Genomic DNA, 12,433 nt, shown 5'->3' with positions numbered 1-12,433 from the left:
ATTGCACGGCAGCCGATTGAATTATAAATTTCCATTTGTGGTGCTCGCGCAAATATTCTCTAACAATTAAACAGGTTTTTATGTAATTATTTTTTTTGATTTGAAAAAGGACGCCACAGTGGCGTATACCGGTCATGGCATTCGATTACGAGCTGAAAGAAATAGGATTTAAGCCAAATCAACAAAGCAACACTTTTCGCTTATATTTCGACGTTTTGCGTATAGCTTAAGAATAAATGTATATTGCTTAACTAGATAGATTTACATTACATACAACAAACATACAGTAAGTAGGTACCGATATTTGCAACAAACATCAATAACACACAAAATTAATAAAATAAAGGGTTAGCGCGAACGCAGACCTCACTATCAGAAATTATACGACCGAGTTACCCACATTTGGGGTAATCGCAGAGGTCAGCTCAGTCGAAGTGCAATGACTGAGCCTCGCCCTGGGCCCACTGCCTGCCTGATCGCAGTGAAGACCCTCGTCAGGTAAGTATGCCGCATACATCGCAATTGCACGGCAGCCGATTGAATTATAAATTTCCATTTGTGGTGCTCGCGCAAATATTCTCTAACAATTAAACAGGTTTTTATGTAATTATTTTTTTTGATTTGAAAAAGGACGCCACAGTGGCGTATACCGGTCATGGCATTCGATTACGAGCTGAAAGAAATAGGATTTAAGCCAAATCAACAAAGCAACACTTTTCGCTTATATTTCGACGTTTTGCGTATAGCTTAAGAATAAATGTATATTGCTTAACTAGATAGATTTACATTACATACAACAAACATACAGTAAGTAGAGGTACCGATATTTGCAACAAACATCAATAACACACAAAATTAATAAAATAAAGGGTTAGCGCGAACGCAGACCCCACTATCAGAAATTATACGACCGAGTTACCCACATTTGGGGTAATCGCAGAGGTCAGCTCAGTCGAAGTGCAATGACTGAGCCTCGCCCTGGGCCCACTGCCTGCCTGATCGCAGTGAAGACCCTCGTCAGGTAAGTATGCCGCATACATCGCAATTGCACGGCAGCCGATTGAATTATAACTTTCCATTTGTGGTGCTCGCGCAAATATTCTCTAACAATTAAACAGGTTTTTATGTAATTATTTTTTTTGATTTGAAAAAGGACGCCACAGTGGCATATACCGGTCATGGCATTCAAATACGAGCTGAAAGAAATAGGATTTAAGCCAAATCAACAAAGCAACACTTTTCGCTTATATTTCGACGTTTTGCGTATAGCTTAAGAATAAATGTATATTGCTTAACTAGATAGATTTACATTACATACAACAAACATACAGTAAGTAGGTACCGATATTTGCAACAAACATCAATAACACACAAAATTAATAAAATAAAGGGTTAGCGCGAACGCAGACCCCACTATCAGAAATTATACGACCGAGTTACCCACATTTTGGGTAATCGCAGAGGTCAGCTCAGTCGAAGTGCAATGACTGAGCCTCGCCCTGGGCCCACTGCCTGCCTGATCGCAGTGAAGACCCTCGTCAGGTAAGTATGCCGCATACATCGCAATTGCACGGCAGCCGATTGAATTATAAATTTCCATTTGTGGTGCTCGCGCAAATATTCTCTAACAATTAAACAGGTTTTTATGTAATTATTTTTTTTGATTTGAAAAAGGACGCCACAGTGGCGTATACCGGTCATGGCATTCGATTACTAGCTGAAAGAAATAGGATTTAAGCCAAATCAACAAAGCAACACTTTTCGCTTATATTTCGACGTTTTGCGTATAGCTTAAGAATAAATGTATATTGCTTAACTAGATAGATTTACATTACATACAACAAACATACAGTAAGTAGAGGTACCGATATTTGCAACAAACATCAATAACACACAAAATTAATAAAATAAAGGGTTAGCGCGAACGCAGACCACACTATCAGAAATTATACGACCGAGTTGCCCACATTTGGGGTAATCGCAGATGTCAGCTCAGTCGAAGTGCAATGACTGAGCCTCGCCCTGGGCCCACTGCCTGCCTGATCGCAGTGAAGACCCTCGTCAGGTAAGTATGCCGCATACATCGCAATTGCACGGCAGCCGATTGAATTATAACTTTCCATTTGTGGTGCTCGCGCAAATATTCTCTAACAATTAAACAGGTTTTTATGTAATTATTTTTTTTGATTTGAAAAAGGACGCCACAGTGGCATATACCGGTCATGGCATTCAAATACGAGCTGAAAGAAATAGGATTTAAGCCAAATCAACAAAGCAACACTTTTCGCTTATATTTCGACGTTTTGCGTATAGCTTAAGAATAAATGTATATTGCTTAACTAGATAGATTTACATTACATACAACAAACATACAGTAAGTAGGTACCGATATTTGCAACAAACATCAATAACACACAAAATTAATAAAATAAAGGGTTAGCGCGAACGCAGACCCCACTATCAGAAATTATACGACCGAGTTACCCACATTTTGGGTAATCGCAGAGGTCAGCTCAGTCGAAGTGCAATGACTGAGCCTCGCCCTGGGCCCACTGCCTGCCTGATCGCAGTGAAGACCCTCGTCAGGTAAGTATGCCGCATACATCGCAAACGGACGGCTGTCAAATGAATAATAACTTCCCATTTGTGGTGCTCGCGCAAATATTCTCTAACAATTAAACAGGTTTTTATGTAATTATTTTTTTTGATTTGAAAAAGGACGCCACAGTGGCATATACCGGTCATGGCATTCAAATACGAGCTGAAAGAAATCGGATTTAAGCCAAATCAACAAAGCAACACTTTTGCTTATATTTCGACGTTTTGCGTATAGCTTAAGAATAAATGTATATTGCTTAACTAGATAGATTTACGTTAAATACAACAAACATACAGTAAGTATGTACCGATATTTGCAACAAACATCAATAACACACAAAATTAATCAAATAAAGGGTTAGCGCGAACGCAGACCCCACTATCAGAAATTATACGACCGAGTTACCCACATTTGGGGTAATCGCAGAGGTCAGCTCAGTCGAAGTGCAATGACTGAGCCTCGCCCTGGTCCCACTGCCTGCCTGATCGCAGTGAAGACCCTCGTCAGGTAAGTATGCTGCATTCATCGCAAACGGACGGCTGCCCAATGAATTATAACTTCCCATTTGTGGTGCTCGCGCAAATATTCTCTAACAATTAAACAGGTTTTTATGTTATTATTTCTATAAATTTTAAAAAGGACGCCACAGTGGCATATACCGGTCATGGCGTTCGATTACGAGCTAAAAGGAATCGGATTTAATCCAAACCAACAAAGCAACATTTTTGCTTATATTTCGACGTTTAGCGTATAGCTTAAGAATAAATGTATATTGCTTAACTAGATTACCTGCAACAGCAAGTTGGTACCGGTATTTGCACCAAACATCATTATCACACAAAATTAATAAAATAAAGTGTTAGCGCGAACGCAGACCCCACTATCACAAATTATACGACCGAGTTACCCACATTTGGGGTAATCGCAGAGGTCAGCTCAGTCGAAGTGCAATGACTGAGCCTCACCCTGGGCCCACTGCCTGCCTGATCGCAGTGAAGACCCTCGTCAGGTAAGTATGCCGCATACATCGCAATTGCACGGCAGCCGATTGAATTATAAATTTCCATTTGTGGTGCTCGCGCAAATATTCTCTAACAATTAAACAGGTTTTTATGTAATTATTTTTTTTGATTTGAAAAAGGACGCCACAGTGGCGTATACCGGTCATGGCATTCGATTACGAGCTGAAAGAAATAGGATTTAAGCCAAATCAACAAAGCAACACTTTTCGCTTATATTTCGACGTTTTGCGTATAGCTTAAGAATAAATGTATATTGCTTAACTAGATAGATTTACATTACATACAACAAACATACAGTAAGTAGGTACCGATATTTGCAACAAACATCAATAACACACAAAATTAATAAAATAAAGGGTTAGCGCGAACGCAGACCCCACTATCAGAAAATATACGACCGAGTTACCCACATTTGGGGTAATCGCAGAGGTCAGCTCAGTCGAAGTGCAATGACTGAGCCTCGCCCTGGGCCCACTGCCTGCCTGATCGCAGTGAAGACCCTCGTCAGGTAAGTATGCCGCATACATCGCAATTGCACGGCAGCCGATTGAATTATAAATTTCCATTTGTGGTGCTCGCGCAAATATTCTCTAACAATTAAACAGGTTTTTATGTAATTATTTTTTTTGATTTGAAGAAGGACGCCACAGTGGCATATACCGGTCATGGCATTCAAATACGAGCTGAAAGAAATAGGATTTAAGCCAAATCAACAAAGCAACACTTTTCGCTTATATTTCGACGTTTTGCGTATAGCTTAAGAATAAATGTATATTGCTTAACTAGATAGATTTACGTTACATACAACAAACATACAGTAAGTATGTACCGATATTTGCAACAAACATCAATAACACACAAAATTAATAAAATAAAGGGTTAGCGCGAACGCAGACCCCACTATCAGAAATTATACGACCGAGTTACCCACATTTGGGGTAATCGCAGAGGTCAGCTCAGTCGAAGTGCAATGACTGAGCCTCGCCCTGGGCCCACTGCCTGCCTGATCGCAGTGAAGACCCTCGTCAGGTAAGTATGCCGCATACATCGCAATTGCACGGCAGCCGATTGAATTATAAATTTCCATTTGTGGTGCTCGCGCAAATATTCTCTAACAATTAAACAGGTTTTTATGTAATTATTTTTTTTGATTTGAAAAAGGACGCCACAGTGGCGTATACCGGTCATGGCATTCGATTACGAGCTGAAAGAAATAGGATTTAAGCCAAATCAACAAAGCAACACTTTTCGCTTATATTTCGACGTTTTGCGTATAGCTTAAGAATAAATGTATATTGCTTAACTAGATAGATTTACATTACATACAACAAACATACAGTAAGTAGGTACCGATATTTGCAACAAACATCAATAGCACACAAAATTAATAAAATAAAGGGTTAGCGCGAACGCAGACCCCACTATCAGAAATTATACGACCGAGTTACCCACATTTGGGGTAATCGCAGAGGTCAGCTCAGTCGAAGTGCAATGACTGAGCCTCGCCCTGGGCCCACTGCCTGCCTGATCGCAGTGAAGACCCTCGTCAGGTAAGTATGCCGCATACATCGCAAACGGACGGCTGTCAAATGAATAATAACTTCCCATTTGTGGTGCTCGCGCAAATATTCTCTAACAATTAAACAGGTTTTTATGTAATTATTTTTTTTGATTTGAAAAAGGACGCCACAGTGGCATATACCGGTCATGGCATTCAAATACGAGCTGAAAGAAATCGGATTTAAGCCAAATCAACAAAGCAACATTTTTGCTTATATTTCGACGTTTAGCGTATAGCTTAAGAATAAATGTATATTGCTTAACTAGATTACCTGCAACAGCAAGTTGGTACCGGTATTTGCACCAAACATCATTATCACACAAAATTAATAAAATAAAGTGTTAGCGCGAACGCAGACCCCACTATCACAAATTATACGACCGAGTTACCCACATTTGGGGTAATCGCAGAGGTCAGCTCAGTCGAAGTGCAATGACTGAGCCTCACCCTGGGCCCACTGCCTGCCTGATCGCAGTGAAGACCCTCGTCAGGTAAGTATGCCGCATACATCGCAATTGCACGGCAGCCGATTGAATTATAAATTTCCATTTGTGGTGCTCGCGCAAATATTCTCTAACAATTAAACAGGTTTTTATGTAATTATTTTTTTTGATTTGAAAAAGGACGCCACAGTGGCGTATACCGGTCATGGCATTCGATTACGAGCTGAAAGAAATAGGATTTAAGCCAAATCAACAAAGCAACACTTTTCGCTTATATTTCGACGTTTTGCGTATAGCTTAAGAATAAATGTATATTGCTTAACTAGATAGATTTACATTACATACAACAAACATACAGTAAGTAGGTACCGATATTTGCAACAAACATCAATAACACACAAAATTAATAAAATAAAGGGTTAGCGCGAACGCAGACCCCACTATCAGAAATTATACGACCGAGTTACCCACATTTGGGGTAATCGCAGAGGTCAGCTCAGTCGAAGTGCAATGACTGAGCCTCGCCCTGGGCCCACTGCCTGCCTGATCGCAGTGAAGACCCTCGTCAGGTAAGTATGCCGCATACATCGCAATTGCACGGCAGCCGATTGAATTATAAATTTCCATTTGTGGTGCTCGCGCAAATATTCTCTAACAATTAAACAGGTTTTTATGTAATTATTTTTTTTGATTTGAAAAAGGACGCCACAGTGGCGTATACCGGTCATGGCATTCGATTACGAGCTGAAAGAAATAGGATTTAAGCCAAATCAACAAAGCAACACTTTTCGCTTATATTTCGACGTTTTGCGTATAGCTTAAGAATAAATGTATATTGCTTAACTAGATAGATTTACATTACATACAACAAACATACAGTAAGTAGGTACCGATATTTGCAACAAACATCAATAACACACAAAATTAATAAAATAAAGGGTTAGCGCGAACGCAGACCCCACTATCAGAAATTATACGACCGAGTTACCCACATTTGGGGTAATCGCAGAGGTCAGCTCAGTCGAAGTGCAATGACTGAGCATCGCCCTGGGCCCACTGCCTGCCTGATCGCAGTGAAGACCCTCGTCAGGTAAGTATGCCGCATACATCGCAATTGCACGGCAGCCGATTGAATTATAAATTTCCATTTGTGGTGCTCGCGCAAATATTCTCTAACAATTAAACAGGTTTTTATGTAATTATTTTTTTTGATTTGAAAAAGGACGCCACAGTGGCATATACCGGTCATGGCATTCAAATACGAGCTGAAAGAAATAGGATTTAAGCCAAATCAACAAAGCAACACTTTTCGCTTATATTTCGACGTTTTGCGTATAGCTTAAGAATAAATGTATATTGCTTAACTAGATAGATTTACGTTACATACAACAAACATACAGTAAGTATGTACCGATATTTGCAACAAACATCAATAACACACAAAATTAATAAAATAAAGGGTTAGCGCGAACGCAGACCCCACTATCAGAAATTATACGACCGAGTTACCCACATTTGGGGTAATCGCAGAGGTCAGCTCAGTCGAAGTGCAATGACTGAGCCTCGCCCTGGGCCCACTGCCTGCCTGATCGCAGTGAAGACCCTCGTCAGGTAAGTATGCCGCATACATCGCAATTGCACGGCAGCCGATTGAATTATAAATTTCCATTTGTGGTGCTCGCGCAAATATTCTCTAACAATTAAACAGGTTTTTATGTAATTATTTTTTTTGATTTGAAAAAGGACGCCACAGTGGCGTATACCGGTCATGGCATTCGATTACGAGCTGAAAGAAATAGGATTTAAGCCAAATCAACAAAGCAACACTTTTCGCTTATATTTCGACGTTTTGCGTATAGCTTAAGAATAAATGTATATTGCTTAACTAGATAGATTTACATTACATACAACAAACATACAGTAAGTAGGTACCGATATTTGCAACAAACATCAATAGCACACAAAATTAATAAAATAAAGGGTTAGCGCGAACGCAGACCCCACTATCAGAAATTATACTACCGAGTTACCCACATTTGGGGTAATCGCAGAGGTCAGCTCAATCGAAGTGCAATGACTGAGTCTCGCCCTGGGCCCACTGCCTGCCTGATCGCAGTGAAGACCCTCGTCAGGTAAGTATGCTGCATACATCGCAAACGGACGGCTGACAAATGAATAATAACTTCCCATTTGTGGTGCTCGCGCAAATATTCTCTAACAATTAAACAGGTTTTTATGTAATTATTTTTTTTGATTTGAAAAAGGACGCCACAGTGGCATATACCGGTCATGACATTCGAATACGAGCTGAAAGAAATCGGATTTAAGCCAAATCAACAAAGCAACACTTTTGCTTATATTTCGACGTTTTGCGTATAGCTTAAGAATAAATGTATATTGCTTAACTAGATAAATTTACGTTACATACAACAAACATACAGTAAGTAGGTACCGATATTTGCAACAAACATCAATAACACACAAAATTAATAAAATAAAGGGTTAGCGCGAACGCAGACCCCACTATCAGAAATTATACGACCGAGTTACCCACATTTGGGGTAATCGCAGAGGTCAGCTCAGTCGAAGTGCAATTACTGAGCCTCGTCCTGGGCCCACTGCCTGCCTGATCGCAGTGAAGACCCTCGTCAGGTAAGTATGCTGCATTCATCGCAAACGGACGGCTGCCCAATGAATTATAACTTCCCATTTGTGGTGCTCGCGCAAATATTTTCTAACAATTAAACAGGTTTTTATGATATTATTTCTATAAATTTTAAAAAGGAGGCCACAATGGCATATACCAGTCATGGCGTTCGATTACGAGCTAAAAGGAATCGGATTTAATCCAAACCAACAAAGCAACATTTTTGCTTATATTTCGACATTTAGCGTATAGCTTAAGAATAAATGTATATTGTTTAACTAGATTACCTGCAACAGCAAGTTGGTACCGGTATTTGCACCAAACATCATTATCACACAAAATTAATAAAATAAAGGGTTAGCGCGAACGCAGACCCCACTATCACAAATTATACGACCGAGTTACCCACATTTGGGGCAATCGCAGATGTCAGCTCAGTCGAATTGCAATGACTGAGCCTCGCCCTGGTCTCACTGCCTGCCTGATTGCATTGAATACCCTCTTCAGGTAAGTATGCCGCATACATCGCAAACGGACCGCTGCCCAATAAATTATAACTTCCTATTTGTGGTGCTCGCGCAAATATTCTCTAACAATTAAACAGGTTTTTATGTAATTATTTTTTTTGATTTGAAAAAGGACGCCACAGTGGCATATACCGGTCATGGCATTCAAATACGAGCTGAAAGAAATAGGATTTAAGCCAAATCAACAAAGCAACACTTTTCGCTTATATTTCGACGTTTTGCGTATAGCTTAAGAATAAATGTATATTGCTTAACTAGATAGATTTACGTTACATACAACAAACATACAGTAAGTATGTACCGATATTTGCAACAAACATCAATAACACACAAAATTAATAAAATAAAGGGTTAGCGCGAACGCAGACCCCACTATCAGAAATTATACGACCGAGTTACCCACATTTGGGGTAATCGCAGAGGTCAGCTCAGTCGAAGTGCAATGACTGAGCCTCGCCCTGGGCCCACTGCCTGCCTGATCGCAGTGAAGACCCTCGTCAGGTAAGTATGCTGCATACATCGCAATTGCACGGCAGCCGATTGAATTATAAATTTCCATTTGTGGTGCTCGCGCAAATATTCTCTAACAATTAAACAGGTTTTTATGTAATTATTTTTTTTGATTTGAAAAAGGACGCCACAGTGACGTATACCGGTCATGGCATTCGATTACGAGCTGAAAGAAATAGGATTTAAGCCAAATCAACAAAGCAACACTTTTCGCTTATATTTCGACGTTTTGCGTATGGCTTAAGAATAAATGTATATTGCTTAACTAGATAGATTTACATTACATACAACAAACATACAGTAAGTAGGTACCGATATTTGCAACAAACATCAATAACACACAAAATTAATAAAATAAAGGGTTAGCGCGAACGCAGACCCCACTATCAGAAATTATACGACCGAGTTACCCACATTTGGGGTAATCGCAGAGGTCAGCTCAATCGAAGTGCAATGACTGAGTCTCGCCCTGGGCCCACTGCCTGCCTGATCGCAGTGAAGACCCTCGTCAGGTAAGTATGCTGCATACATCGCAAACGGACGGCTGACAAATGAATAATAACTTCCCATTTGTGGTGCTCGCGCAAATATTCTCTAACAATTAAAAAGGTTTTTATGTAATTATTTTTTTTGATTTGAAAAAGGACGCCACAGTGGCATATACCGGTCATGACATTCGAATACGAGCTGAAAGAAATCGGATTTAAGCCAAATCAACAAAGCAACACTTTTGCTTATATTTCGACGTTTTGCGTATAGCTTAAGAATAAATGTATATTGCTTAACTAGATAAATTTACGTTACATACAACAAACATACAGTAAGTAGGTACCGATATTTGCAACAAACATCAATAACACACAAAATTAATAAAATAAAGGGTTAGCGCGAACGCAGACCCCACTATCAGAAATTATACGACCGAGTTACCCACATTTGGGGTAATCGCAGAGGTCAGCTCAGTCGAAGTGCAATTACTGAGCCTCGTCCTGGGCCCACTGCCTGCCTGATCGCAGTGAAGACCCTCGTCAGGTAAGTATGCTGCATTCATCGCAAACGGACGGCTGTCCAATGAATTATAACTTCCCATTTGTGGTGCTCGCGCAAATATTTTCTAACAATTAAACAGGTTTTTATGATATTATTTCTATAAATTTTAAAAAGGAGGCCACAGTGGCATATACCAGTCATGGCGTTCGATTACGAGCTAAAAGGAATCGGATTTAATCCAAACCAACAAAGCAACATTTTTGCTTATATTTCGACATTTAGCGTATAGCTTAAGAATAAATGTATATTGTTTAACTAGATTACCTGCAACAGCAAGTTGGTACCGGTATTTGCACCAAACATCATTATCACACAAAATTAATAAAATAAAGGGTTAGCGCGAACGCAGACCCCACTATCACAAATTATACGACCGAGTTACCCACATTTGGGGCAATCGCAGATGTCAGCTCAGTCGAATTGCAATGACTGAGCCTCGCCCTGGTCTCACTGCCTGCCTGATTGCATTGAATACCCTCTTCAGGTAAGTATGCCGCATACATCGCAAACGGACCGCTGCCCAATAAATTATAACTTCCTATTTGTGGTGCTCGCGCAAATATTCTCTAACAATTAAACAGGTTTTTATGTAATTATTTTTTTTGATTTGAAAATGGACACCACAGTGGCGTATACCGGTTATGGCATTCGATTACGAGCTGAAAGAAATAGGATTTAAGCCAAATCAACAAAGCAACACTTTTCGCTTATATTTCGACGTTTTGCGTATAGCTTAAGAATAAATGTATATTGCTTAACTAGATAGATTACGTTACATATAACAAACATACAGAGTAAGTAGGTACCGATATTTGCAACAAACATCAATAACACACAAAATTAATAAAATAAAGGGTTAGCGCGAACGCAAACCCCACTATCACAAATTATACGACCGAGTTACCCACATTTGGGGTAATCGCAGAAGTCAGCTCAGTCGAATTGCAATGGCTGAACCTCGCCCTGGGCACACTGCCTGCCTGATCGCAGTGAAGACCCTCGTCAGGTAAGTACGCCGCATTCATCGCAAACGGACGGCTGCCCAATGAATTATAACTTCCCATTTATGGTGCTCGCGCAAATATTCTCTAACAATTAAACAGGTTTTTATGTTATTATTTCTATAAATTTTAAAAAGGACGCCACAGTGGCATATACCGGTCATGGCGTTCGATTACGAGCTAAAAGGAATCGGATTTAATCCAAACCAACAAAGCAACATTTTTGCTTATATTTCGACGTTTAGCGTATAGCTTAAGAATAAATGTATATTGCTTAACTAGATAGATTACGTTACATATAACAAACATAGAGTAAGTAGGTACCAATATTTGGCAACAAACATCAATAACACACAAAATTAATAAAATAAAGGGTTAGCGCAAACGCAGACCCCACTATCAGAAATTATACGACCGAGTTACCCACATTTGGGGTAATCGCAAAGGTCAGCTCAGTCGAAGTGCAATGACTGAGCCTCGCCCTGGGCCCACTTTCTGCCTGATCGCAGTGAAGACCCTCGTCAGGAAAGTATGCTGCATACATCGCAAACGGACTGCTGCCAAATGAATAATAACTTCCCATTTGTGGTGCTCGCGCAAATATTCTCTAACAATTAAACAGGTTTTTATGTAATTATTTTTTTGATTTGAAAATGGACACCACAGTGGCGTATACCGGTTATGGCATTCGATTACGAGCTGAAAGAAATAGGATTTAAGCCAAATCAACAAAGCAACACTTTTCGCTTATATTTCGACGTTTTGCGTATAGCTTAAGAATAAATGTATATTGCTTAACTAGATAGACTTACATTACATACAACAAACATACAGTAAGTAGGTAGCGATATTTGCAACAAACATCAATAACACACAAAATTAATAAAATAAAGGGTTAGCGCGAACGCAGACCGCACTATCAGAAATTATACGACCGAGTTACCCACATTTTGGGTAATCGCAGAGGTCAGCTCAGTCGAAGTGCAATGACTGAGCCTCGCCCTGGGCCCACTGCCTGCCTGATCGCAGTGAAGACCCTCGTCAGGTAAGTATGCTGCATACATCGCAAACGG

General features: G+C 39.9%; 24 non-coding genes across 24 annotated transcripts; all 24 read right to left on the bottom strand.

Moving 5' to 3' along the window:
• Nucleotides 1–342: 342 nt before the first annotated feature.
• On the bottom strand, nucleotides 343–506 carry LOC145744359 (U1 spliceosomal RNA). The gene has a single exon (XR_014281222.1). It is a non-coding gene; the product is annotated as a U1 spliceosomal RNA (small nuclear RNA).
• A 359-nt stretch (nucleotides 507–865) lies between these two features.
• LOC145744330 (U1 spliceosomal RNA) lies at nucleotides 866–1,029 on the bottom strand. Its single transcript, XR_014281195.1, has one exon. It is a non-coding gene; the product is annotated as a U1 spliceosomal RNA (small nuclear RNA).
• A 357-nt stretch (nucleotides 1,030–1,386) lies between these two features.
• On the bottom strand, nucleotides 1,387–1,550 carry LOC145744343 (U1 spliceosomal RNA). Its single transcript, XR_014281207.1, has one exon. It is a non-coding gene; the product is annotated as a U1 spliceosomal RNA (small nuclear RNA).
• A 360-nt stretch (nucleotides 1,551–1,910) lies between these two features.
• On the bottom strand, nucleotides 1,911–2,073 carry LOC145744262 (U1 spliceosomal RNA). The gene has a single exon (XR_014281133.1). It is a non-coding gene; the product is annotated as a U1 spliceosomal RNA (small nuclear RNA).
• A 357-nt stretch (nucleotides 2,074–2,430) lies between these two features.
• LOC145744342 (U1 spliceosomal RNA) lies at nucleotides 2,431–2,594 on the bottom strand. Its single transcript, XR_014281206.1, has one exon. It is a non-coding gene; the product is annotated as a U1 spliceosomal RNA (small nuclear RNA).
• Nucleotides 2,595–2,950: 356 nt separating this feature from the next.
• On the bottom strand, nucleotides 2,951–3,114 carry LOC145744194 (U1 spliceosomal RNA). The gene has a single exon (XR_014281069.1). It is a non-coding gene; the product is annotated as a U1 spliceosomal RNA (small nuclear RNA).
• Nucleotides 3,115–3,452: 338 nt separating this feature from the next.
• Nucleotides 3,453–3,616, bottom strand: LOC145744187 (U1 spliceosomal RNA). The gene has a single exon (XR_014281063.1). It is a non-coding gene; the product is annotated as a U1 spliceosomal RNA (small nuclear RNA).
• A 357-nt stretch (nucleotides 3,617–3,973) lies between these two features.
• Nucleotides 3,974–4,137, bottom strand: LOC145744356 (U1 spliceosomal RNA). Its single transcript, XR_014281219.1, has one exon. It is a non-coding gene; the product is annotated as a U1 spliceosomal RNA (small nuclear RNA).
• Nucleotides 4,138–4,494: 357 nt separating this feature from the next.
• LOC145744320 (U1 spliceosomal RNA) lies at nucleotides 4,495–4,658 on the bottom strand. The gene has a single exon (XR_014281185.1). It is a non-coding gene; the product is annotated as a U1 spliceosomal RNA (small nuclear RNA).
• Nucleotides 4,659–5,015: 357 nt separating this feature from the next.
• Nucleotides 5,016–5,179, bottom strand: LOC145744309 (U1 spliceosomal RNA). Its single transcript, XR_014281176.1, has one exon. It is a non-coding gene; the product is annotated as a U1 spliceosomal RNA (small nuclear RNA).
• Nucleotides 5,180–5,517: 338 nt separating this feature from the next.
• On the bottom strand, nucleotides 5,518–5,681 carry LOC145744186 (U1 spliceosomal RNA). The gene has a single exon (XR_014281062.1). It is a non-coding gene; the product is annotated as a U1 spliceosomal RNA (small nuclear RNA).
• A 357-nt stretch (nucleotides 5,682–6,038) lies between these two features.
• On the bottom strand, nucleotides 6,039–6,202 carry LOC145744297 (U1 spliceosomal RNA). Its single transcript, XR_014281165.1, has one exon. It is a non-coding gene; the product is annotated as a U1 spliceosomal RNA (small nuclear RNA).
• Nucleotides 6,203–6,559: 357 nt separating this feature from the next.
• LOC145744355 (U1 spliceosomal RNA) lies at nucleotides 6,560–6,723 on the bottom strand. Its single transcript, XR_014281218.1, has one exon. It is a non-coding gene; the product is annotated as a U1 spliceosomal RNA (small nuclear RNA).
• A 357-nt stretch (nucleotides 6,724–7,080) lies between these two features.
• Nucleotides 7,081–7,244, bottom strand: LOC145744284 (U1 spliceosomal RNA). The gene has a single exon (XR_014281153.1). It is a non-coding gene; the product is annotated as a U1 spliceosomal RNA (small nuclear RNA).
• Nucleotides 7,245–7,601: 357 nt separating this feature from the next.
• Nucleotides 7,602–7,765, bottom strand: LOC145744235 (U1 spliceosomal RNA). The gene has a single exon (XR_014281108.1). It is a non-coding gene; the product is annotated as a U1 spliceosomal RNA (small nuclear RNA).
• A 356-nt stretch (nucleotides 7,766–8,121) lies between these two features.
• On the bottom strand, nucleotides 8,122–8,285 carry LOC145744251 (U1 spliceosomal RNA). Its single transcript, XR_014281123.1, has one exon. It is a non-coding gene; the product is annotated as a U1 spliceosomal RNA (small nuclear RNA).
• Nucleotides 8,286–8,623: 338 nt separating this feature from the next.
• LOC145744315 (U1 spliceosomal RNA) lies at nucleotides 8,624–8,787 on the bottom strand. The gene has a single exon (XR_014281182.1). It is a non-coding gene; the product is annotated as a U1 spliceosomal RNA (small nuclear RNA).
• Nucleotides 8,788–9,144: 357 nt separating this feature from the next.
• On the bottom strand, nucleotides 9,145–9,308 carry LOC145744271 (U1 spliceosomal RNA). The gene has a single exon (XR_014281142.1). It is a non-coding gene; the product is annotated as a U1 spliceosomal RNA (small nuclear RNA).
• A 357-nt stretch (nucleotides 9,309–9,665) lies between these two features.
• On the bottom strand, nucleotides 9,666–9,829 carry LOC145744204 (U1 spliceosomal RNA). The gene has a single exon (XR_014281079.1). It is a non-coding gene; the product is annotated as a U1 spliceosomal RNA (small nuclear RNA).
• Nucleotides 9,830–10,185: 356 nt separating this feature from the next.
• On the bottom strand, nucleotides 10,186–10,349 carry LOC145744250 (U1 spliceosomal RNA). The gene has a single exon (XR_014281122.1). It is a non-coding gene; the product is annotated as a U1 spliceosomal RNA (small nuclear RNA).
• A 338-nt stretch (nucleotides 10,350–10,687) lies between these two features.
• On the bottom strand, nucleotides 10,688–10,851 carry LOC145744314 (U1 spliceosomal RNA). Its single transcript, XR_014281181.1, has one exon. It is a non-coding gene; the product is annotated as a U1 spliceosomal RNA (small nuclear RNA).
• A 358-nt stretch (nucleotides 10,852–11,209) lies between these two features.
• LOC145744287 (U1 spliceosomal RNA) lies at nucleotides 11,210–11,373 on the bottom strand. The gene has a single exon (XR_014281156.1). It is a non-coding gene; the product is annotated as a U1 spliceosomal RNA (small nuclear RNA).
• Nucleotides 11,374–11,729: 356 nt separating this feature from the next.
• LOC145744268 (U1 spliceosomal RNA) lies at nucleotides 11,730–11,893 on the bottom strand. The gene has a single exon (XR_014281139.1). It is a non-coding gene; the product is annotated as a U1 spliceosomal RNA (small nuclear RNA).
• A 357-nt stretch (nucleotides 11,894–12,250) lies between these two features.
• Nucleotides 12,251–12,413, bottom strand: LOC145744223 (U1 spliceosomal RNA). The gene has a single exon (XR_014281097.1). It is a non-coding gene; the product is annotated as a U1 spliceosomal RNA (small nuclear RNA).
• Between the last annotated feature and the right edge of the window lie 20 nt (nucleotides 12,414–12,433).

The sequence above is a fragment of the Corella eumyota genome, chromosome 2, assembly GCF_963082875.1.
Source record: "Corella eumyota chromosome 2, kaCorEumy4.1, whole genome shotgun sequence".
Taxonomy (NCBI): domain Eukaryota; kingdom Metazoa; phylum Chordata; class Ascidiacea; order Phlebobranchia; family Corellidae; genus Corella; species Corella eumyota.
Note: the sequence above shows the minus strand (reverse complement) of the source record. Positions and strands in the feature narration are given on the sequence as shown.